Source organism: Cydia pomonella, chromosome 19, assembly GCF_033807575.1.
Source record: "Cydia pomonella isolate Wapato2018A chromosome 19, ilCydPomo1, whole genome shotgun sequence".
NCBI classification, from domain to species: domain Eukaryota; kingdom Metazoa; phylum Arthropoda; class Insecta; order Lepidoptera; family Tortricidae; genus Cydia; species Cydia pomonella.
This window is the reverse complement of record NC_084721.1, coordinates 11,097,930-11,125,396: the sequence shown is the minus strand read 5'-3', so window position 1 is coordinate 11,125,396 and position 27,467 is coordinate 11,097,930. Positions and strand designations below refer to the sequence as shown.

The 27,467-nt window shown below is 35.3% G+C and overlaps 1 protein-coding gene across 2 annotated transcripts in view; it reads left to right on the top strand.

Moving 5' to 3' along the window:
- LOC133528361 (uncharacterized) overlaps positions 1 to 27,467 on the top strand; it is a 131,262-nt gene that overhangs the window by 16,535 nt on the left and 87,260 nt on the right. The window lies entirely within an intron of this gene.

Here is a 27,467-nt window from a genome sequence, read left to right as displayed (position 1 = left end):
GTAAATGCAGAAGAAGCATGAATACAAGTACTTATACGTTATCTCACGTGACTTCGAACCATCTTCAGTATACCCATAACTGAAACAGTAACTAAGTTGCATTCAAATAGATTTCTCCTACACGCTATACGATACTAACATTTTGACTAAAACCGTCATTTATGGTGCAGCCATTAGGTGCGGCATATTTAGAGCCCACGCCGTGTCGTGATGGACCCGTCTATCCGCAACTTATTGCTGCAAACTCTTATCTTAGTTCCAGATTATTACAAAACCTACCTTATTCCAGCACAGAAAAGTCGAAATTTCAAATCATTTACAAAGTAAGACATGAGCTTCAGAAAGGAAGTGGATGCCATGCTCCTGGCGATCAAACACTGAAATTGTTCACGTTACGAACCCGTTTTGGACATATCTGCTAGCAACGCCTTTGCCGCTGGTGTATTAAAATTTTCTGTAAAATTTAATACCTTGGATGGAAAATATTCAAACATTAATAGAGCTTCAGGTCAGAATTTGAGGTATAAATATAGACACATCCAAATTCATTTATTTTGTTATAAAATAGGAACAATGGAAAACGATATACACAGACAGTTCTGTTGAAGTAATTAACAACCAAGATTAAATTTGTTTTGAGAAGGAATTTCAAATTACAATTTATAACGTATTCAATACTACATCAATATTCACGTCCAACCGAAGTTAACACAAAGAGTCTATTGCAAACTGTTTAAAGTCTCCCTTTGAAACTAAACTTAGATTAATTTCTAAGTTCATTCTAATTGACCAAATAATTGTTGGAAACTTGCATTTACGGACGCTAAACGCGTTTTATGGTCAATAGGGTATTTTACGAGTATTGCCGCAAGAAATAACAAGCTCTCCTGAAAAGGCTAATGGCAAACGTTTTAGGCATATTCACTCCTAAGAAGCAATTAAGCTACTTTATTTCTTTCATTAGATCGCGATTCAGTTAACGCTTTATTTATGGGAGAAAGTTTCTTTATTCGTCGAATAGTTTCCTGGGAAAGACGTTCATCAGTGAACTTTGTTACACTGTTCCCCGCTTCGAGTCCAAGTGCTAATTCAATTAAAAGAAATTCCGGATTTGACTTTACAATGAATTTTACTTTGTTTTGTTTGAGTAATTACATTACCTCTACCCTCGCCCGGGGAGTAATAAGCAGTGCAATAAAACCTGGTATTTGCGAGGTTTTGTAAAGCCATTTCGTTTTTCATTTAAAATTTTACTAGACCATATTTATGTGGATGACATCCGAAGCCAGATTTCAGTTCATCGTAGAATATTTTTGGCGATGGAACGATAAGAATTCTAGGCCAGATCCATGATAATATTTGCATTTGCGTGTGTCGGAATTTACGGGTTTTGCTCAAAGACAGTCTTTATCCGTACATCGCTTTGATAAACGATGCGGAGTACCGAGATTCCTTTACAAAGTTCACTATCCAAGTTTCAGTAGATTTCATGCGTTTCTCACGCAAGTACCGACCGATCTGCGTCTGTCTCCTGAATACTAATAAGTTAATCTTTTATATCACGTTTTTGTGAAACAAAGAGATGAGGGCAAGTATGAGATAAAACGCCCATATTATCTTGAGCCGTCGTTAGCCGCGTGGATTCCCTCGGTAGTCCCACGTTTAGAAATGAAAAGAGACGCAAGGGGGCTCTTCTATATGGTTTTGAACTGCGGTGGTCGAGTGTGAGCCTGTATTAAGCAGCAGCGGAATTATGAAGCATGTGCTCTTTGAATACTAAACGGCCATTTTGAAACGCCGGTCCGGTGGAAGCAAAGCGACCGTGGCAGCGGCATTCATAAAGATACCAGTGTGACTAATGTCGATTTTTTTGTAACCTAATATATCGTATTCATATGTTAATAGAGCCATTCTCACAGGCATCGGTGAGGGCGATAACGAATGAGTATAAATAAAATAGTTCAGTTTGAAAAGTTAAAACATTTAGTAGACGACTACTGCACTGCGAATTGATGATGTGTCGTTTAAGTTAACTGGGATCGCAATGTTTGTTATCTATCAGCAGTAGTAACGAGGCTGGGGAACAAATGGAACAATTAAGCATTAACTGTTAGAGTTTGCACACGGATACGTGGCAAGGATAGATAAGATACCTACTAGTACCTAGGTTCTTGTGCTTTCGAACTTCGTTACTGTTATACCGCGTCAATGGGAAATGGCGCGACCCATGTTAAATGGTTACCGTTGCCTATAGATTCTTGCAAACAGGGACAGCAGCTTACGCATGCTATCGCGCCTATGAAAATCCTATAGGTAGACTATTTACTCGTAGAACCACGTACTGTACTGTAGTCCCTTGAGGAAATATAGTCCAAAATATCCTAAATCAAATCTCATTTGCCTATCTCACGAGATAGTTTAAAATGCATAGTTCGTGAATGTTAAAGAGCAGCCCTTGGACATTATATTTCGCTAGCCTTAAGGGCCTTCCCTTGCCAGTTAAGGTCTCGCGCGTCCCAAGGGATGGAAGGGTTCCGTCCACCTGGATCGATGACGGTCACAAAAGGGATGCATGGAAAGGGTAACCTTGGAGTTACGAAGATATGTGTTAGGATTTTATTTGAAGGGATTTAATTAGAAGTGGCGATACGATAACATTAGATACAATAAACACAATTAATTGGAAACGGCATAATGTCCGAAAATATATACTGTTTTACACTGATATCTCTTAAATAAGACCAAGACTGTATAAAAGCGAGAAAACGTTCGAAATTAATCCTCGCTCGATTTTCTTCAATCATATTTACAAATATGACTCCGTCAGCGGTTGGCGTTGGTTATAGACAACTGCAAGTCCAATTAAACCGACACATGCTTCCCTGATAAAATACATATACTATAGTCTGTTGAAAATATCTTGACGTGCTTGTACCTATACAAATCTTATTGATTAACAAAATATGGCAAGTTTCCGACAAAATTGTAATGTAACATTTTGTTTTTAATACTACGTCGATGGCAAACAAGCATACGGCCCGCCTGATAGTAAGCAAACTCCGTAGCCTATGTACGCCTGCAGCTCCAGAGGAGTTACATGCGCGTTGCCGACCCTTAAAAACTCCCACCCAGAAAAACTTAATTTTTTTAAATTTGTTGCCAACCGAAGAAGGGAAAATCGAAGGATCAAAATACGGCCGACATCATTTGTATGTACGCGGCGTCTGTAAACGGGCTGTACTGTTTTGAATAAATCTTTAGGTTAAATACTAACTCAATAAGAAAGGAAGGAGCTTGTTGGTCTGTGCTACGAGTTAATGCTTACTGAATTGAAAAAGGTTAAACTTATTTGCATTTGAAGAGTTCTAGTCAATCTGTTTCGTTACTTGAAAATAGTAAACGTTTTTATGTAACGTTTACTTCGGTTTCAATTTGGATTAAATTTATTTATTAGATAGCTGAGGATTTTATAGTAGAAAATGATAAGCTCTATTCTCATTCAACTAAATAACATACCTAATGATAAACTGTCCAGCCAAGTTCGTTTTTCTAGTAAGCGTTTTCATTCTAATCTCTGACCCAAATCTCACGACAAACATGGACGATATCACGAGATTATGACAAGCATGCATTATTTTGAAAGCGAAGTGCATAATAACGATCAAATTTACATTAGTAATGTGTACCAAATACCTTTATTAAATCGCACTAACCAACTTAAAAGGCTGCCTAATAAAATAGAATCATAGAAACTTCAAAAACTGACGAATGCGGTAATGGTCATTAGGAATGAATTTCTTTGCAGAGTCACGCGCATACAATTATTATGTCATTAGCTAAATCTGGCGACTAAAATGGCGTATGTTTAGTAACTTTTAGGTATTCTTTCATCCTTATATTGTATAGGTACTAGAATGAATAAGCCAGATGTCGCTTCATTAGTGTACAGTCAGAGGAAATGCCACACAAGTCATAAATGGATAAGAATGCCGCAAAAATTGGACAGGTTATTCTGGATTTGACTCTCATAATTTACAGACTTTAAACCCATAATTGTATATGCAGATATCAATCACAGTGAAAAAATTTACGATGATCAACTCTGGCCAACATTCCACAATAAAAAAGAAATATATTAATATTTACAGACTTAAAGTAAGTTGATTGCTATTTTAGGTCATAATATAGCATAGAGTAGATAGACGTAGTGAGATGGGATGATACTGTACAAATCTAACATACTAAGCAAAGCTTGAACTATAAAAAATACAAATACATATTTCTTAAAAATGTTAATGCTGTTTACTCAAAAATAAAGATACTTGACCAATGTTTTCGATACAGAGTCTAATAATTATGAAGATAAAATATAATATATTTACACAACATATTCCACATTACCATAAATAGCTGGTTCCTACACTAGCTTCTTATATACCTATATTATACCTATGATTAATAGGTGCATTTTCGTTTCGTAAGAATTTGCGCTTTCGCGCAGCAAGCGGATTCGCGTGGCATGTCTTCGTTCCAATAGAATAGAGTGGTATTTACTCGTTAAGTCATCTAAGTAGAATACGGAAGAGCCCAAACTTGACCGTTCCTGTCATTAAATCTGGTGAATACCGCTGACTCACGTAGTACAATTACATCTAATGAATTGTCTAATTCCCCCGGACACTGACAGCATATTAATAGGCTCAGTTTTGTATGAGATTTAAAGATACGGCTATTAAATGACTTATGTCTCTATACAATTGATACTGAGATGATATGTTTTGAAAGGAATTTATGATAAAAGTAGAATGGTTACTATAGAGGCATTTATAAATCTTTGTTCTGCACTTAAATATTTTATTTGTTACAGTAGAACGCGTGAGTCAAAGTTAAGTTACTGTTATTATGTGTCATTCAAGAATAAAGAAAATGAAATAAATAAGCATATTATGGGTATCACTGATACTTACAGTACCAATCCATGTAATTTTGCTTTTGAACTCAGCAAGACTTTTTCCTAACTCACACTTGTATGGTTAACTTAAATTACATCAAATAAAAATGCCTAACCGATTGTCAGCAGTATTTTAACCTTAAGTAAAAAAAATTCCAGTCTTATACTTAGGTACGTAATAAATATATATTCAACGTAACCTTAATTATAGTTTTGAGGTTAGATATTTCATTAGAAGCACTCGGTATAAGATAAGAGGTTGTTATGATAACGTTGTTATTAGCCAAGAAAATCTCCTTATTAATCAATATATCTTTATTAATTAACAATAGATTTTTCTGTCCGCAGCGTTTTTGTTCTAAAAATATAATAAAAAGTCAAGGCTTTAAATATAATAAAAAAAACCTTGCTTCAGTTGAGAATATAAATTGAGATTTTTAAAATTGGAATTCCTTAATACAAAAAAGAAAAACATTATTTTGGTATCATATTATTTTTTACAGGTAAAATAAGATTCCTAATCAGCAAAGTGCGCTTAAAAAAATAACAATGCGCGTGCAATGTTCACGCTCATACTTATGAAGTCAAAATACTGTCTATATAATTTTAGTATTACAATTCTCAGTCCGACCGATCACGTCGTCGAAGTGAATCAATTGGCCGCAGTAATGAAGACATTACTGTCTGATTCCCTGTAGATATCTATCTGTAATCGTGGTTGCATCAAGATCGTGTGTAGCGTTCGCAGAATCATTCGCTTATTACTCATGGCTATATTATAATAGATATACAATTTTAGGTTTTTGCGCGTTAATTTATTTGTTGTTATTAAAATATTTAATTTATGACAAGTACAAGTAGTAAAACTAGTAATTAAAATTTTAATGAAAAGTTAAATATAGTCTCATTGTGTGCAACATTGTATTAACAATTTGCAAAGGCATAAACACGAATACAACAAAAGACACTTCCATGAAATTGATTATTGCGTACCTATTTATCTAAAGAAATCACATACATACGTTTTCTATTTAGTGCTAATCATTTTATGTGTTTAAGGATAAATATTCCCATGCTTTAAAATCTACCATTATTACAAAAAGGGAGTCACGATCAATCGACAACTACTTACTCGTGATCGATCAAATTACATTAATGGCATGACAATTCGAACAATTTTTCCCAAACGCTATTAACATGTTACTCGGTGGTGTCACGAGCAGTCAATATTAGTCACGTACTCAAAAAAATCCGTTGGTACACTATGGAGAGAATGTTGACCACTCGCTGAGACCTCTTTGTCTTGCTCATTGTCTTTGTAAAGGCGGACACAAAAGTCTGAATGGTGCTACAAAATAACCAATTTACAACCTCCAGCGTTGACGTCAAATGCCATTGCATATTCATCCTTATTCCCACCTATTATGGTATCTAAGGGATTATGTTAATTGCAAAATCACTTTGTAGTAAACACTTGTAACTTGTCATAGTTGTCTGTTAATTTGGCTTGTGGTACGTGGGCTCTTTTCGATACGCAGAAAAGGTTTCGAGTGTTGAAACATAAAAAGTTTGTCAGTCTTTCTTTTATTGCATTGATTACTCTTTTGTCTCATTCATTACGGTACAAGTTTTTTGGTACTTGAAGATCCTGTTTTTACAAGCTTTTATTTAACTTGGCCTGTTTCCATCTATGTATGAGAGTTAGTGTGGATCAAATCTTAGAAGCTAAATATGACCCACTTCCCGATTTCCGATTGAGCTGAAATTTTGCATACATATTTAAATCGAATGGCAGTGCTATATTATAATGACATGGAGCTGATCTAATGTAGGATGCATGGGGTGGCCATGGGAACTCTGTGATAAAACAGCGCAAACTAATTGTGTTTGGCGTAGATAGAATTGTCTCGATGAGTATTAGTTGCCTGTGGAAATAAATGTACAGCCAACGATGGAAGCTTGTCCCAAAAATGAAATTTTTGCCAAAAACTTATTTAGTACTGAAGTACCAACTGTGGTTTAGTGTTATTTATTTAAATTATATGAGGTTGTATTTGGAAATGTCAAACAAAATGTTCTGCAACAAGATATTTAACATCAAAATTAAACATGCTATACGATAGATAACCAAATCGCGACTTTGATACAGAGACACCTAAATTAAATGTGTTTTCAAACCACGTAACAGGTACATTATACATTATTACCGATACAGATCTAAATCAAAGACCCCAAAAGTTTGCCCCGAATACTAATAAAGCAATGGGTCGGAGCGGTACGAGCTCAAAGTTTCGAGACTAGGGAACTAGAGGAGCTGATAAAAGTTCTGCTCCTATTTAGATGCTCCGCATATAATGAGGATATGGATTTTAGCTTTTGATTGTGTGAAGAGTCAAAGGCGGACGGAAATTAATTGCTAGCTGATTTAAGGGCTTTGGGCATGAACTTGAAGTACAAATTAAAAATTCTCGCTTTTAAATTCAAACCAGTAAAGATTTCGATTAGAGTTAGATTTTGTTTAGTCTGTCTACAATCCGACGCAAGTTTACAAGCAATATTTTACTTATATATCTTATACACTCGTAGGTATTATGTAGGAAGATATTTTATGTTTTCTATCTGTCCTGGGTTCATTCAATCACCCAGAAATTGTTTATTAAATATGAAGATTATGAAAAATCTCAAGCAGATTAAACTCACCCCAAAGAAAAATTGTATACGACATTGGATGCCAAGGATCGAAGTGATTGTGGAAAACACACCCAAGTATTCTGTAGCATACCTGCCTGTAATTTATACGTTGCCTATGAGATGTTAATCTAACGTCGATAGGGCAGGTACCCGAATAGAACCCGAATAGTTTTTACGCGGCACAGCCTTTGAAAGCGTTTGAGGGTTAAATTCGCTTTCACGGTAAATCAGTTTGCGCGAAACCCTTTGATTTAAAAAAAGAAGCTTAAAAAGGTCCGGTTTAAAAGCTAAGCTCTCGTAAAAAACAAGTAATAGTATTAATTTGTATTTAAGAGGATTTCTTTGTGATTGAGCCGTCAAGTGAGATGAAGGGATTTTAAAGGTTTTGCGGTGTTTAAAAGTTCAAGATAAAGTCGATTTAGCAGTTTTACGTTTGTTCGAGTGGAAAAGTAATTAATTATTGATTCTTGAGTTGATGAGCACTAATCTATATAATATATATGGTATATTCCATGAAGAAGCTTATTTAACGTAAAACTATGAAATGACCAATAACGTTACTTAATAAACGTTATTCACCTTCCATGCACCTGACAAATATGTCAATTTTACGACCCTAACGTATGCGCATACTGTATCTCTGCTTTATCTCTCCGTGGTCTCCGTATACAGGGTTCAAAGTTAATAAATTCATTACTCAAATAGAGTGAGCCATTAGAATAAATCAAAAGCGGAACAGAGACAAAACACGGCAACAAAGGGTACCACGATGGGAGAAATCACGATCTACAGAACCCTCGGTTCGTGATAAAGTAACTGTGGAATGGTCACGAGGCAGATTTATTTCCCTTAACCTGTTTATAAATCAACGCTTAAAACTGCTGTATTAATATTTATTGGTGATACAATTACTGTTATAGCTTTATCGATTGTTTTGTTGGGTCCCTAGTGATAGTGGTAATCTTGATCAGATAGCTTCAGATAGACGTTGTTAGTAAATATGGTGTTGATCCCATTATATCAAATGTAATGAGTGATCGAATGTTGATAAAAAAGATAGCTTTTTTACAACGTTGTGATCAGGACAATTACACGGAGCTAATTATATAATAACTGGACATATGTATTTAGATATAGGTACGAGTACTTGTTATAACTATCTACTAATACTCGTTTACCTTTGATATACTTTCCCCCTTTGATTTACTTACGAAACTACAACATGGGCGTAAATGCACATTCACGAGTAGCATTGTATTTATATAATAGTTAAATTTATCACATATCGCAAATCAGTTAAAAAAACAACATAAACGACACAAAAAATCTTACAAACTCAAAATATTGATCCAGAATTTGAGAAAGCTATGATCCACAGCGCAGAGCTGCTGTTCAAAGCAAGCGTATTTGGCACAAAGAGGGCAAAAAAGCATGACACTGACAGGGCAAAATAGAACCGAATGCCTTGTAACCCGATGCTGTGGAATCATGACGTTTGTTTACGCCCCGCGCTGCGATAGGCTTTTGTCATTGGTACGGGATTTCGTTAAGAAAAAGACAATACACGATGCTGAAGACCAAGAAAAGAGCAAAGATTGTAAAACAACAAGTACAAGTTATTTTAATATTAATTCAGACTTATACTGTGAAATTATATGTGTAATATTATTAAGATAATTTTAATGCATTTTATTCATAAACTCTTACAACATCATTCAAAACTTCTGAACTATTAAAAGTACTTAACCCTTCTATCAATTTAATAATATGACATATTTTGCATGACGGATTATCCATCGAAGCATCTGCTTCAACAATAATACTTTATCAAACAATAAAGCGTGTTTATAAAAATCCTTTCATCCCACGAAGGGGTTCCATAGTAAAAGGCATGATAATGGAACGCGCAGTCGACACATGTAACTTGATTCCGTGGTATGGAGCTGTTTATTTACCACCGGGGATATTACACTATCTCTGTCTTCTATATCGCAAAATATTTTCGTACGGTCTGAGAATTCGGTGGAAAAATGTTTGTGCTTCGCGAATTTTTGTCGGAAAGTCGACATTGTCGACGTTAAACAGTAGGCAAAAAACTTCTAGCGTAGATAACTAGATACACATTTTTTAGATTCGTGGGTTATGTTTTACTCTTGGGCCTATTTATAAAACTACATAGAAAATTGCACGACTAATCGTGTTATTAAATTAAAGTATTTTATAAATATCATATAATTACCACAAATCAAGGAATGAATATTAAAGTTTCATACCTATCAATATTTAAATAAACTCTATCAGTTCTATCACTTAACGTTGGAGATTTTTTTATCAACATTTTTCCGTTCGTAATAAACCAATACCTGCAAAGCCATCCTGCCTGATAAATTTATATTAAATCCCCCGATTGCTAAAAGCATTTTTTGCTTACAGTACCTCATTCATCCCTCCTAAATATGATACCCACAGGAGTGGATTGCCAACAAAAGACCATCCTGATTTTGTTTTGACTAAAATCGAAAAGGGAGAAAGATCCTATTTCAGCAAACTTGTTTGCTATGATAAACATTTCTTTATAAATCATTTGACCATTTATTTCGCGAACGTACCCAGATTATGTTTATTCTCCTAAATATTCTACCCAGAATTCAATTTTACTTTGGATTATTTATGATTCTGGTATGTTTTATATTTTGTTGCTATTTCATTGTGTCTTTTCAGATGTTATGCAAAGTGAAGACTATATAGGACGTTTTTTGACGCTATTAAGAGTTTCCGTTATATACAGATAAATTAATATTAAAGTAAAGTAACTATAGGCAACCAATATCGACGTTATAGGGAGTGAATCGTTATATCGAGTAACGTTATAATTTTGGAGTTTATACTGTACTTAAACTTTAATTCAACAACCTACTATATAATACAAACCATTTGTACATTATTGTATATATTTCGTGCAATAAAGTTTAAATAAATAAATAATATTGTTATATTCTAAACATCTGTAAAACACTGCATACGCATACATTTTAGCTAATCTTGTTCAAGTGATGTCATATTGAACATCCGCAAAGTACTACGTGATTTTTAGGGTTCCGTAGCCAAATGGCAAAAAACGGAACCCTTATAGTTAAATATTACATTTGCAAAACAATATACATAATGGATAGATACAGATAATTACTATAGCTAGCTTAAATGTAAAATATGCCCTAGAGGCATTGTACCAAGGACGCTGGCGGCACGTTGTATCGCAATACTGATACTACGTATATTCAGAACTTCACAAAATTTCATATATGCATAGTTCGCATCTGACACAATGGCTCCAAATAAAAGATGGTACAGAAAGTTTCGTTCCGGTGTCCAAATCGACTATTTGCGGTCGGATACCTTTACGCAACAAATCTGCTATTGTATTCCTACAAAACTCCGGAAGTCTGTGAAGGCAGGATTTATAAAATTTCGCACATAAATGACAACAAATAGATACTATAGTGTGTACTGTCCCGCCGTCGATACTATGGGTCATAATGGACCACAACATGGGCTTAGTTTTTTCTTACGCTTCCTCTGCTATTGAATTTGGATCAACATTTTTTTAGACGTTCAAAGAAACCTTGTTTTGTAAGGGAGGGAATCCAATTGTTTGCTAAGATTTTATAAATCCTATAAAATGTTTTCAAAATTCTGCTTCCTTAAAAACTAAGATGTGCGCAGTTTATTCTATTGATTTTTTATGAAAAGCCTGTTCGAGCTTACTGGATAGGATTATTTCAATAGAGTACCTATGCATTACACTCACTCAGTAAATATAAAGTAAAACTAGATACCGAGCAGATGTCGCCCCAACTATTCAAATCATAATTGTTATTCCGTATCTTATTTGCAGAAGCTAATTAACTAGATCAATAACTTGTAATTTGCTCTCGTAGATTCTGGCCACCTGCTCAAGAGCGTAACTACTTAAAATAACCAGTATCTATTTAAGTATAATTTATGAACTTCGGTCCCTTTTAGAGCTCAAGTGGCTCTACATACTTGCTTTAAAGCTTGCCGTCTTGTTGGTACAGAGATACTAACAATAATTTGAAAATCTTTATATGTTTACTACGAGCACTAATGACGTAATAAATATATTTCATCATAAATAAAATTTATTAAAGTTATTATTTTTATTCCCAATGTGCGTAAATATGGTAGCTTCAGTCACTATTACCTATTAAATAAATGAAAAAAAAAAAAAAAACAAAAATGCATACCAGTGACGGGACTGACTATGGCGATCCGTTCCACAACTAACTTCGGTTTTGTACCTAACTCCAGTCAAAAAGCCGAAAGAATGGCCCCGACCTTTCGTAATAATGGAAGTGATCCACAAAAACTTACTGGCGACACTCGATTCAAATCACGCGGAAACTGACAAACGTCCAGAATAATATTTTATTCGATATATCTATCCATTTTACGATCGAAACGTCTTATGCTTCAAAAGAATTGTATCGTTTTACTACTTTGTGATAGTTCGCCATAAGCGAAGCAAATTGCCCGGGCGGATCGGGTGTGTCACTTTTTTTTTTCTTCATTCAGTCCCTACTCAGCTTGTTGACATTTTGATGCATGATCGGTTCTCTGGCTACAAACGATTGTATGACATACAAGATTGGACTGAGCTATCAAATATTTGCTTGCATCCTGTAAGTTGTGTAGGATTTCTTGATCCAGGAACTATTTGCAAACTTAATGCTGTTTTCAGACTGAGTAAAGAGGGTCTGGGCATGGAGTCGTTGTCATACAGGTACAATACATTAACACGACACTGTCAAACATGTTCGTCAACTTGTCATCTTAATCCAAATATTTTTATAATGACTGTTATCTACTCAATCATTTTAAGAAATTGTGTCAACTTCAAAATCTAAAATCTTTTTTTATTCCATCTGTGGCAATAGCCTTAAGACAAAGCATGCTACAAAAATTGTAATAAACTTAACTCGCTCAGTAATGATAGTCTATCGAGCCTCTGATCAAACAAGAATATTCCCCGAATTCCGTTTAGCTCAGCTTTTGGGCCTTTCCCAAGTCAACAACTTAGAAATAAATTCTTGAAATCTCAAACGTTTGTTCTCAATTCTTCGGGTCATTATTTTTCAATCTTAATGTCTGATCCAGACAGCGAAATCTCATCTGCGACGCACTTAAGCTTTCTTTAATCCTGGTCCTACAAAAGGAGTACTAGCTCTATCTTCTGGGCCTAGCTCTCTATCCTGTTCGGACATCGTAAAAGTACTGAAATAACCTGTAGTTAATAGTATGTAATATATATAGCATATAAATTTCTACATTATAAATTATAAATGTGACATTGCTTACTCTCTTTCAACATTAAAGATTGACTACTCTTCGTGCCGATATGAAATATGTTTAGTTTGTTGTTCACCCAAAGATGTCGTTGTTCCCTCGTACAGTTGGTCGCAAACTAGATAGCAGTAGTATTACCTATACTTAGAGCCTATACCAGGTGTTTCCTGTAACACGAGCAAATAATTACACTATATATTTTATTCCTCAAAGGATTTGATTATCAACTTTTAAAAATTATAAAATCTTAAGATTATCTCTTTTTCATACAAATTAAATATTCTTTTCAATACGCTGTCATCAGTGTGTTTGACGTTACTTGTCCCGCTTTAAACATAACAACATTTACAATACGTTGCGTCTTAGTTCAAAGTGCAATCAAAACCTAGGATATTTTCAAAAGTCGCTGAATAAATGTTGGTCAGTTTGAGGAGTACAACCTATAGTTTAATTGATTGATCCTGTTACAGGACACATTTCCGGTATAAGACGATGTCATACATATATATATCTCAATAAATGATTGGTAACATAGCAACTTATTTAACCAACGACGTTTGATACTAAAATTGTATACTTACCGAGGTAGCCCACTAGAATCAGTGTTTGAACTTAGTTAATATTCGTTTCGATTCAATATTTGTGTGGCTGCCATTTGAAAGCTGATCAAATAAAGTTGTGACATTATTGCTAGCGGTACTGGGAACGTGAATTGAAATTGTTTCTGGAACAATCGAAGGAATTATTTCGGTTCTTGGTATTTCGTTTGTTAAACACTTTGTTATACGACCAGCAGCTTCAATAGTGTATGTATACAGTTATTTTCATTGTTGGAAAAATAGAATGCATATACTCGTACCTACATTTATATTATGCAAGATATTATAAATAATTCTATTTTTGTTAAGTATTTGAAAAGTAAACAGTTTACATTGTATATAAATTATAATATTTTTTTCCCTTATACGTGTATAACATATATTTCAGTTTATAAAATGTCCTGTATCTAAAAAAGATAACTTTACTTTCTAAAAACGATGTTGTTTTATTCAATTGCTTAATTCAGATCACAATTTTGCTTCTAGACGCCGCTCGATAAGAAGGTGACAGAATCTCGATACAATCTTCACTATTTTATTTGATTATACAATGATATTATATCGTGCAATTTCCTGCATTAGTATGCAATCGTGACCTAGTGCAGATAATCTAATAGATTGTGTGATGTAGATAGAGTTGATAACACAAAAGGGCTAATAAGTAAGGTAGAAATACATTTAAGTACCCTTCACTCCTTTAAGTACTTGGTAGTTTATTTCATTTTATGTCGGGCTGACTAAAAGAGATCAGGGGCCGATTTTTGAATTTCGATCGCTCGATTTCGTTTATCTCCATTATTGCTCATTTAAATTCGACTAATATAATTGAAAACGAGTGATCAATACAATTAGATTCTTATCTATCGCTCGTATTTCAAAAATAGCTTTTTGCCTTTTTCCACAGACTGTCGAGTGAAAATAATCGGCCCCCAGACTGGGAAAATTGTTTATAGTAATAAAACGTTGGCATCATCCAAAAAGTTTATTTCTTTAGATAAAGTATCATCATTTCGCATTAATATATCTGTCAAACTACTGTTTTGTCTGTTTTATATAATACATTGAAATATTATTTGAGATGAACTTGTATATTTTTTTTACTTTAAGACAAAGACCGTCTTACTCGTAATATAAAAAATACCTACTGAAGCGTATTTTCTAACATATACGATTGTAAATTCTTTCCAAAGTTATCGAAAACACACTGTAATTCCCTTAACGTAGCTTCATGTTTATAGTCTCCCAAATAGCGTGACTCCACTCGTTTCTAGCCAGATGAACTTATAAGAGGTCCCTGGGATCTAGTTAAGTTCAATTAACTCTTCGCGTAGGTAGCAGCGTACTTTTTTCTTGTTTCGGAAGCCTTGTTTAATACTCACTTTTAGTTTATACAAGATTCCATATCTTTTATTCTTGAAAGTCGTATTTATTTACAGAGCATCATTAAGATAAATAGAAGGAAAATTAGTACCTATATTTATATTTTTAAAGCAATAGCTCTTTAATTTTAAAGTTAAAGTATTAATATTTGCTATTTCCATTCGCTCTCCATCTACACAGTTATAATTATAATTCCTCTTCGAAATGACTATCAATTTTAAAAGTAAGGTGCCGTTTTTCCACTCTAATAACAGTTGGTTGTATGGTTACTACGATTTATTTAAAAGTATTTCGGATTTACAACTGGTATTAAGTCGTGTAATCGTGGGATACTTTTTAACAAATTAACTGCAAAAATTCTTGCAGAATATTGTTTTCAATTTTTGTTGCACCGGTTATATGTCACTAGGTGGTAAACATACATATCGTACAAGTTCACTGGAAAAGTCATTTTTGTTCTATTATGTATATTTTATTAAACGATGTGATATAAAAAAACAAACAGCTTTAACAAAGTACCTACTCTGCGCAAGATACGTAAACGCGACTTAATTGCTGGATACAAAATGTGTTCCAGTAGGCTCTTTGCTTATAATTATCGAGAAAGTATTAAATATCTCGCCTTGGAAGCGGGACAGGTTCATTAGTTGATCAGGCTTACGCGTAAATTTATAAGGATAGCTTTATGCATATTTTGTAACAACCAAGAAATTTAATGTGAAGCAAAAACAGTGAAGTGTGAAATCTTCTACTGCCACTTAGTTCAGGCGCTTCGTAATTTTTTCTTTATTTTTACTTGGTTGCCGTTATAGATACATAAAGCTATCCAAGTGGTTTGAATTATTATATGTAGAAGCTAGACATTAACTGTGCTGGGATTCATTAATTTACATTGAGAACTAATTGATTTGTTCTGTAGTTAATAGTGATTGTATTAGATTCTAGAAACATTACAAGCAAATTACTTAATAATTTTTGTTCTAATAGAGACTTTGTTTCAGTTTTCTAGATCATAATATTAAAATAATACTACAAACTATATTCAGTGTTTTCATACAGTGATATTAAACACCACTTTAAGTTAACCATCGAACCATTAACCTGTCAAAGCTAACGGTTTCAAAACAATTAGTAATAGAGAATCCTTTGAAAGCCGTCTAAGTAGCATGATCATTATAATTGATACCGATAAAATGAGAAAACCTTCCTTAAGGTAAGGTCTTTATGACATTGATAAAAGTTTGAAATTCGTGTGGCTTATAAGAAAATATTTAGTATGTTTTGGAAAGTGTAATCCTCGATATATGTCATAGAGACTGTTGGCTGCGTCAGTTTTATCAAGACTGATGTCAGATGGCGATGTTTTATTCTTCTCGGGACCAATTATTCATAGAAGCTCAGTATCAGTATTTAACCTGTCTGTCTTCCAATGTAACGAGCTATATTTTAATGCATTGCCCCTTGTTATAGCTTTGTTTTCAGTTGTATCTGGAGCTACAACTTCTCGGGATTAGTTTTTTTATAATTTTTTCCTCAACTTAAGAACATCTTCGGTATTATTTATGATTAAACAGTCCATTGGTACGCGAGTTTGGACCTAGCGTTGCCAGCGTAGGTACGTACTCTTCATTTCTTTTTTTTCATATTTATAGTACTAGGAACTTCGGTATCCGACCCATTCTAAATGTTGTTGACATTAATTTTGACTGTATCTTTTACTCCCATAACTATTGACACACATGTAACTTGTACAAATTTTACATATTTGCTGACTGCTTAACAACTGCATTTGGTGCGGTACATTGTGGAACACACCTTCTCAGTAGCCGTTGCTATACTTATCAAACACTTATCAGACACTTATCAATTTGTAAATAAGACGCAGGATTTTATTAACTCAGGGCGTAATGGATTAGGGTGGCAACACTGTGACGCGTGGGCGAGTGATCGATCGCGTGTTATCAGTGTTGCCACACTTAAAATATTCATTGTGTTATTACACCAAAAATCATTCAATTATATAACTTATTGTATGAGAGCAAGGCATAAAATTGAATGAGTTTTCAAATGAAGATACGGCAGGTAAGGTTTACGCGGCAATGTTTGTGCGCGTTTTGTTTTGACGCCTGTCGCTTGGATGCTTTATAACACCCCGGTATAGACTGAGCGGTTTTTTTAATGTTGTTTTTAGATTTTCCTGATTGTGTCGAACGAGAGAAGGATTATGGCTTTATGTGTTTCTCTTTAAGCAGGCTGCTTTTAAAAGTCAGTACTTTTAGGCTAATAACTTTTTTTTTTTCAAATTAGCTTAAGTACGTCGGCGACTTGCTCAAGCTTAAAAATAATAGGAATGTTGAAAACTAGATAAGTAACTAAGTACTTATGTACAAACATCAGAAAGCCAATAAGCCTACTTGAATTTAATATGCGAACTGTATACCTTTATATCCTTTGTTTTCCTACAACAGAGCAGCCTATTCTATATTTAACCGTCCTAAAACTTCTCTCTGAATAAAACATACAGCCTTAGGCTACGTTCAGATGAACGCGCGGTGCCGCGCGGTTTGCTCAGCGCGCGGTTCAAGATCGTAACAAATGTATGTTGCTGTACACATGAGCGCGCGGCGCCGCGCGGCACCGCGCGCACCGCCGTGTACCGCGCGCAAGTTCTTGTCCCGCGCGGCGCCGCGCGGGACACGAACTACAGTCCTGCCTCGACCTGTTCAGATGACCCGCGCGGTTTGAGGCGGTTGGACGCACGGAGCGACGTACAAAATGGAGGAGGAAATATGTCTCGATTTACTTATTGACGAAATCCCTTTCAACGCAACTATACAAAAAGTCAAAGGATGCAATTGACATCCTAAAATAGTTGAAAAATCGATCTGCGTGCAATCTCAGTATAGGATATAAAGTCACAAACAGGCTTAAACTAAGTCTATGACTTAGAACAGGGTGCACCCAGTATCGTCTTTGCTTTCGACGACGACGTCGCTGTCTGCGGTGTAAAATCCATAAGCAAATTGCCTGCTCCACTTCCATCCTGGCTGAATGTTCACGATAGACTGCCGCGCGCAAGCCGCCGTCATGTGAACAGCTCACCCGCGCGGTACCGCGCGGCACCGCGCGTTCATCTGAACGTAGCCTTATTCAGCGGCACTTACTACCCTCGTGACCATAAAAAACTAACCCACTTTTCAGTGTCGTTGATTAAATTTTAATACACTTTGGTCCCAACTCGCAACATCGTCCGTGGTCCATTCGCATTCTATTCATAGTTAAAACTAGGGAACTGGGCGTATTGATCTTTACTTTATGAAATGGGTCGAATTGTGGTTGAAGGAATTACGAGTACATTCTTATTGGAGGATACTCTAGAGATAACTACTTCTATTGTTTCTAGTTACATAAACATTTCTCTAAGATATTTATGAAGATAGTTCACAAAAAAAACCGACCAAGTGCGAGTCGAACTCGCGCACTGAGGGTTCCGTGCAAACCTGTAGGTTTATATTATTATATGATGTAACTAAAAAAATACGGTTTTCGCAATTTTTTTCGTAACAAATTTCAAGATTCTGAGTTCTCGGGAAGTACCGTGTATGTTTTGATTCCCTTGCGAGTGTCGAAAATTTGCGACATAAACGGCTGTATCTTTTGATTGCGTTGGCTTAGAAGTTTGATTTTTTCACAGCTCCAAAGGACACTAGACCTGAGTATTTGATATAAATTCCAGCTTGATACCTCCACGAGTTCCTGAAAAAAGGGTCTTGACAGACAGACAACAAAGTGATCCTATAAGGGTTCCGTTTATTCCTTTCGAGGTACGGAACCCTAAAAAAGTGTAAAGTATACATCGTCCACGTTGCTTGGCTGTGTTTAATTGTTAAATTGCCATACATAATTAAATCAGTTTAAACCTGGAATACATAATATCTACAATTTTTCACACACTCGTTTTCAAACGCTTCCTTATTAACATTTAAATGTCCATTCTTCCTGGTCACACCTTTTATGTAATAAAATATATTCACTTGTCTTTTAATTACGTCTTATCATTAACACAAAGGCGTAACTTTGTATGGTTTAATCATAAAATTTAAACAAAGCTGCTTACGGACCGTGCATCTGAATTAGCATATTCTCATATTAATGTGTTTAAAATATAATATTATTGGCCGCTGACAGAGTCTATTGTCAAGGAAGTTGGAATCTTCGTGTGAAAGTCGTCATGTTCCCTTGACTTGAGTGTCAAAATTTACGTTTTTTTGCTGCAAAAACGACCGTATCCTTTTCACTTACTTTTTTTTCTTTTGAGGTACCTGGGAACCCTGGAACCACATTGATAGGGTATTAAACCTTGATTTATGCACACGCACTAATTACCTTACATTTTAAGACTTAAAGCAGCATTAAAAACTTAGTTAAGCTGCTTAAACATTATACTTTTAATGCCACTATTTGCTTTTTTCAACTTCGCGCAACTTTGTAAAGCTTAGCAAGTCGACATCATTAAAACTTCTACCTGTGAACACACCTTCACGTAAAACTAAACAACTTCATAAAAAATACACCGAAGGCACCAAATCCCGGGCAATCTGTTAAAGCACCGCGTACTATAAAAATAATAATTCGTCTTAGCTCGGCAGACGGCTCAAGAGACCAGAGGAACGCGATAATCGACAGAAATTAAGAATTGTAAAATTTGATTACTTACACGAATGGAGGGAATATAATTTACAGCTTAATTCTTTAAGTGAACTATTATTATTAATAATGAGAAAAGGAATTCAGTTCAGCCCTTTCTGATTATATTAAAAGCACACTGATATCCCAGGTTGAATTGAAATAATCTCTTATTACAGTTTACAGTTATTACTTGAGGACATATGATAATTGTACTACTTTTTCACTTAAATAAATATTTCCTTGGGCCATCGTCCAAAACTCGGTCGTGATCCAGAGCCGACCACGGTATATCCCTTACAGAGTGCAGTCGTACGCTTGTTTTCGAAACTGGCGATATTCGACTCGTATATCGAAAATGATATTGACGTATTTGATCCGACTTTGCATTCTGTCTTTAAAGGAAATGCTGTCCTGTAAAGCCAACATTAGAAATTTAGGATTGTTAACGGTAGTTCAAATTACTTTGTATACGGGGAAATGGGAAGTAAAAAAATACGTTTGCTTCACTGCGTCTAGAAGGCACTACAGTTACACTCATCCATACCAAAAAGATAAAAATGTTTTTCACTTCTAAATATTCTCCATGATTTTTTAGTAAGTATGTTTTATTGACACAATGAAAAAATAGGTTTGTATGTTTTTTTTTTCGATATTTGCAGTACTTTTTTTTTGTAAAAGTGAAACCTATAAAATTGTAAACATAAAATATATTATCCTAAAGCAAGTTAAGATGTATTTAGTGGCAACCGTTTTCATAGAAAAAGTAGGTTGTTTCGTTAGGATCGCAAAGCTATTATTCCCTCTTAACAAAGTACATTGTAATTAAGTGGTAAAGAAACTTCTCCCAGAAAATTATTTCCTACACCACTGTCGGCATTACAAACAGCCACGCTAAGCCCACTCTGACCTTACTTTGAAAAAAAAAACCGGTTCCTTACGAGCAGACGATTAAGTTATCTTGCCGCTATTTCACCGATTTCGAGTTAATTTCTTCATTTTGTTGCGCCTCAAGAATTCTTGTTCCTTTTCGTGAAACACTTCGGTCATATTTATCAAAAGTCGAACGAGCAATTCTTCTAATGGCCCTGATTGATCAGAAGACGCTTTCATGTTAATTGTCAAGAAAGACTTTTTGTCTCTGAATCGGGAATTTTGAATACTTACCGTCTCGACTAAATTTGATGGAAAGGACATTAAAGCATCATTATTTAAGAATGTTTACATTAGGGATTTGATCTATGTCCTATTCGTATTCAGCGAACACTCAAAATAGAATTACGTATTAGAAGAATTCGAATTGGTCTTCCTTTTTTTATTTTATTTTAAATCGTGCTATCTTTTGTAGATTATGATCTCAAGAGATTATGTGGGAGATTGCTCTATTAAGGTAGAGATTTATCAATCTGGCAGTAGTATGCGCTGTGACCTTGTCAGAGAGTTCAAGTTCATGTCCGACAGAACGGTCTACATTTGACAGCACCGTACATTTCATGACTAGTCGTGAGGTGTCATTCTCATTTTGTTATCTGTGACGAGCGTTAAAGACTGCTCATGTTGAGGTCGGTGGTACTTAGAACCAACTTTTTCAAAGTACACAGTTGCGGTTTAAAAAGGGTACTGAAACTACTAAAATTAAATTAGTTTTGAAGCTTAACCCTTTAACGCTCAATTTTTTTTTCCAATTTTTTTCTGGTTTCAAGTACTTAAATGAGTTATTAGGGATAATATAAGGTACAGAAAAATAATGAAAAAAATATTATGTATATGATTTTCTAGAAAACATATGTTAAGTATACTTGGCGTCGCCCAACTTTCAACATATGACTATTGACAACCAATGTCCAGTATTCTTGACATTGCGCATGGTATAGAGATAATAAATAAATAACAAATTTATAGTTTTTCATACAATTTTTTTTATTGAGCAACATGAAAAGAGAAGAATCAATTTATCTTTGCTACTAGGCATGCGTTTTGAGCACTCCATGTTCGTGTATCCTGTTTTGCAATACCTACATCTTCCGTATCCTTTATTATCATACTGAACTACAGGTGGAGGTCTTGGAACAACTGTTGCCCTTCTGAAAGGTCCATCGCATTATTCGCATTTGACGGCCTAGACCTGTTTTTTGTAGAAGCTCCATTGCTAGTTGTACCATTGTTAATCTTAATTTCTTTAGTGGCATAGTCTTTTCAGCGGCTTCAGCTTATCGCGATACAACCATTCACTACCAACCAGCCATTATTTACATATATGTCTAGGACCTGAGAAAACATAGCCAAACCAACCGCTGGTAAATACCAGCGCTTGGTTTCGAAATTCGTCCTATAGCCGCTAAATCAACCTACAAGCCTTGGACTGTACTGTCTTACGGTCTGAGGGTAGTCTACGTTGATTCGGGCTTTTTCGACTTTTGAGTATCATCGCATGGACTCCATCAGGAATCGATGAAAGAACTCGCCAGTGTTACCACCTTATTATCTAGCCACTTCACAACGACTAGCTTGGCATACTAGCTGCTAGTTCGTACCCCTATCGTTTTCGACAGCTGTTTTTCAGTAGGTAACTTTTCTTGGCTAAATATGCCATGTTCACAGAGACGAATCACTTCTAGCGACGGGAAAAAGTTGTCGAAATATACGACCGATGGTTTTGCAGAGAGCGATGCGAGCGACTTGTTAGTTTTACAGAGAGCGATGACAACTTTTGCCTCGAGCCCCAAACTATCTTCGTAATAATGTATATGATCAGAACCGAAGAATGACAGAAAAAAATCGCTTAGTCTTTAGTTGGGACTCAGTCGGCAATACAAGTTCCGCTTCTTCAAAGATAGCGTTAATGGTCAAATTTTGTTGCTTTTCAGGTGTATGTCAGTGGTTTCCGAACAAATTTATATTTCATAACAGCGCGGGTTGGCTGATGCGTAGGTCTGAGTTTAGTTTTCTGTCGTGCTGGAAAAGGTGTACATGGCGCTATCGCATTTGGATACAAAATTAATCCCACGTGTCTGCAAAAGGACGCCGACACTACTGGTAACATTTTCGATGTAAGTTTAGAATCCAGATCCATACCTTCTTCTCTTGAGGAATGAATTTACTTAATTCAGACAATAGAACTGAGCACCTTCTCGTTCTCTCAGACGATGAAACTGACCCTGCTACACAACTCTCAGATGAAGAAACAGCACCAGTCTATTATAGAAAAGCTGCAGCGTTGGCAGAGGGACTTGTGGGGATGCTGGGAATGTTTCTCGAATAACAGGGGTTAAAGGTACTGTTTCTTCATCTGAGAGAATGCAGCAGGCTCAGTTTCATCATCTGAGAGAACGGGAAGGTGCTTAGTTACATCTTGTGTTAGTTAGTTACGTTTGACGACCGGTCTGGCCTAGTGGGTAGTGACCCTGCCTACGAAGCTGATGGTCCCGGGTTCAAATCCTGGTAAGGGCATGTATTCGTGTGATGAGCATGGATATTTGTTCCTGAGTCATGGGTGTTTTCTATGTATTTAAGTATTTATAAATATTTATATATTATATATATCGTTGTCTAAGTACCCTCAACACAAGCCTTATTGAGCTTACTGTGGGACTTAGTCAATTTGTGTAATAATGTCCTATAAAATTTATAATATTTATTTATTTATCTTCCGAATTAAGTAAATTCAGTTTCTCAAGAGAAGAAGGTCATAGATCTGGATTCTGAACTCGCATCGGAAGGGTTGCCAGTGTCGACGTCCTTTTGCGGACACGTGGGATGGATTTCATTCTCTTCTTCACTACTGCAATCAGAAGAGGGGGCGTATTTTAGAGGCACGAGGGCCATATTTTGTTAATTTAATCCCATTTTATTTTGCCCTGAAGCCACAAAACAGAAAAAAACACATGCAGTAAACAAAAATCAGTATGCATAATGTTTCTATAAAAAAAAAAACAAGAAACATATAAATATATATCCACAAACATAATAATTAATGTATGTTGCATTTTCTCTAATATTAACCTTATCTGCGCAATGTTAAAATTACTTAACAGCTCAACAAGAATGTACTTTATTCATAGCGGCGCAGTGCTAAGTCTGCTTAAGAGGAATTCCTAGTTGCGATTTTTCCATACAAACGCTCTCGACTGATTCCTCCCTGGATTTTTAACCTAGAGCAGTGATTTTTTCAAATAAGATCAATATCATCAATATCTGTGCCGCTATGTTTTGCTTTTTTGGATTATTTTATTTTGAAGAAAGATACAGCGCCTCGAAAATCGCAAAAACGGCTAAATTGAATTGGCTGTAAAAAAAGGCACAGTATACAAATATGACAAAAAATATCCAAAAAATCAAAACATAGCGGCATAGATTATTTCTTCCTCTTGCAATTTCCAAAATTTCATAATGATTAGTTGCGTTTTGGAGGAGGAAACAGTCGAGAGCGAAACCTCGATTTTTGAGTTTTTTGCGAGTGAATTTCGGTCTGAGCTGCAGTTGTCCTTATCACACGAATTGGAGGCGGAGACAGTTTCTAAATATACGTACACAGAAGGAATAGTGATGGGCATAACATCCTTATTAGGGATTGCAGAACCGGTACTGTTTTAAAGAACCGGGATTTCCCGGTACTTTCGGAACTGGTCTAATTATTTCATTATTTTAAATAAAACGACAGCATTTTGCGATTTGACCACCTTTCGTATTATAATTTAATAATCACATTTTCTTTTATTACGTAGTAGGCAATTTTTTTTCGAAATATAGTATTTTACATTGCTCACACTTGTGCGTCACAAGTAAAAGATAACTACTTTGATGTTTGCCACTAGATAGCAAATTTAATGAAATTACATTGACGAGGGGATTTATATATAAGTATCGCAGTCGTATTGTATAATCCGCCGTATTACATTACGGCTAGCCGATATCAAAATAAGGGCCATTTTGAAATGCGGCGGTTCAACGATTAAGGTATGTTGGGTAAATACCGGATGCGGGTGAAGAACGTAGGACATTCATTTCCCCCTAATTTGGCTTTATTTTTTAATGTTGACAACATTGTGTAAGACGCCATTTCATTGCGCCTCGACTGTCAGTGTCCCCGCGTCGCTCAGGGAGTCGGGCTTGTGCTATGTGCAATCACAGAGAGCAAGGTAAATTTCGCGAATTCTTCCTTCTATCCGATCTTCGCTCTGTAATTTATTTTGCGTATTGTGATGAAACTGTGTTTATTTTTGTAATTGTGTTAACAGACCTAGCACTGCTGTAGACCGATATCCGATCTTGACCCTTCCAGGTAAAGATCGGACCAGAAACAATCAGATCTTTACCTATTTAAAAAACAGCAGTGATTATCAAACTTTAAATTTTCTTCAATTTACCTACTGACCTTAATTATCAAATTTATTGTTTTCTTGATCACACTTTCGTACCATTATTTTTATCCAGTACCACTACCAGCGCGACGGTTACTGACAATGTAATTTTTTTAATTTCCGCAACCCAAAGGTTGCCTTTTAACGATAAGACCGCATGTTGTTTACCTGTGCTTATGTGTATGTTTTCTTTTGTATTGTTTTCTTTTATTGAGGTGTGCAATAAAGAGTATTTATATTGTATAGGGATGATGATACATGTTGAAATTTATAACAAAATCGAGTAAAATAGATAGCAAATGAGCAATTTTTCGCAATAAAGTACCTACACATACGGATGCATATGTAGATGTGCACGCATACATACATTGCTAGTTTCGGATACAAAATAGAGATAGGGCTTCGAAATTAGTTTCCTTAAAATGCTTCAAGAGGGCTCTCTTTTCCTATATATTTAATTATTTACTTTACTCTTTACATACGATCCGTACATTTTATCAAAAAAAAAAGATTGTATATAAATAAATAATAATAAATAAATATTATAGGACATTATTACACAAATTGACTAAGTCCCACAGTAAGCTCAATAAGGCTTGTGTTGAGGGTACTTAGACAACGATATATATAATATATAAATATTTATAAATACTTAAATACATAGAAAACACCCATGACTCAGGAACAAATATCCATGCTCATCACACGAATAAATGCCCTTACCAGGATTTGAACCCGGGACCATCGGCTTCGTAGGCAGGGTCACTACCCACTAGGCCAGACCGGTCGTCAAAATCGTCTTATATCAACTATATATTGCAAAATTAAACCAACAAAATCGCAATTTTAATTATTTTCCATACTTCAAGATGGGCTCTCAGTGACCTTGACCTTTTTAAAGAACTACTTAGTCTTTTTGATTTCTAAGTTTGATTCTTATTTTTTTGGCGACCTTCATTAAAAATGACTGGGCACGATTATTTTTTATTTTGATTTTTGCCCCTCCTACTTAAGTACTTAATATCTTCCAGTACATTCCATTCAATAAACAATACATTTACACTTTCCCTAAACCTGTACCGTTCACGAAATCTTAAATTGTCAAAACTTCGCAACGTATCTATTATTTTAGTGGTTTTTTTTTATTACTTCGGGTAAACCTTACAATAAGAGGTTTCTTAGCACATTGTTTACTTATCAAATTGCCTTATGACATAGGTATCAAAGTTTGAGAGCCACAATTTTACCAATTTTTGTATCAGGGTTAAGATCGGATACAAAAGGGTAGACACCGGACCTATTTCTTTGTGATACCTTATTCTCTTTCCATTAGAAGCAACTTTTTTTCACCATCCAATCAAAAAAGGGAGAACCTTGATGGCAAAACACTCGTTATCCTAAAAAAAAGTATGTCTCATCTTTACACAGGTACAAAACTAAAACCGTTCTATATTGAAGATTACCAAAATTCAGGCCGAATCTACGGTTATTATTTAACGATTCGCTACGTACTTCAAGAATCTGTCACGTGTTGAGATCTCGAAAAAACATTTTTTCACGAGTTCTCTCAATTGGTCCCAAAATTGTCCGGCATTATCCCAACATACTTTACCCAGATTGTCATTGCGATACGTTCTTCAATAAGGCGGCCCAAGTTTAGCCCCATCGTACTACAAGTTATATAGATTGTAGTTTAACCATAGGTATATTAAATTTATACCTACTTACAAAATTTCACAACACACCATGATCACTCCCAACTTACTGATACGGATAGGTACAGTCAAGTGTAAAAATATGGGTGTACACATCTTACTCAAAAATATGTCCCATAGCATCTTATTCCAGTGTAATAAGAGCGTAGTACCATATTTATGAGACGATTCTTTCGATACATATTTTTGCACTTGACTGTACAACGACAACCGAAGCTGAGACATCATTATTTTTTGCAGTTTTTACCTATATGGTAATTAATATCAATCAATCAATCAATCATTTATTATTTCGTCATCATAGGTGTAAAATACATTTAGTACAGGTGATAGGGTGTTTGGTATTAGGGTGTAATAGATACAGTATAATATAAAAATGAAAAACAATATTACGTGGTAACAACAAAAAGAACTTGCGTCGGGCAGCGTAGAATAAATTCCGTCTGGCTCGCGGGCGATGTCGACGGAACGGCGCGCAATGAGCGAGCGCACGAGTCTCGCGTCTGTGTGCGCGCACTCACACTTAGATAGCTCCGGCTCCCGCCCACCGCAGCGCGACAGAAACATAGCTTCAAAAATTCGAGATTTGAAAAGTTGCTCAGCTAGGAATTGCTCTTAACATACGTTACACTAAGTATATTTCTAAGAATCTCGCGAAGCTAAGCATTCTTAACACGCATAATTGGAACACAGTCCTGTGTTAGTTAGGCTTCTATTTTGT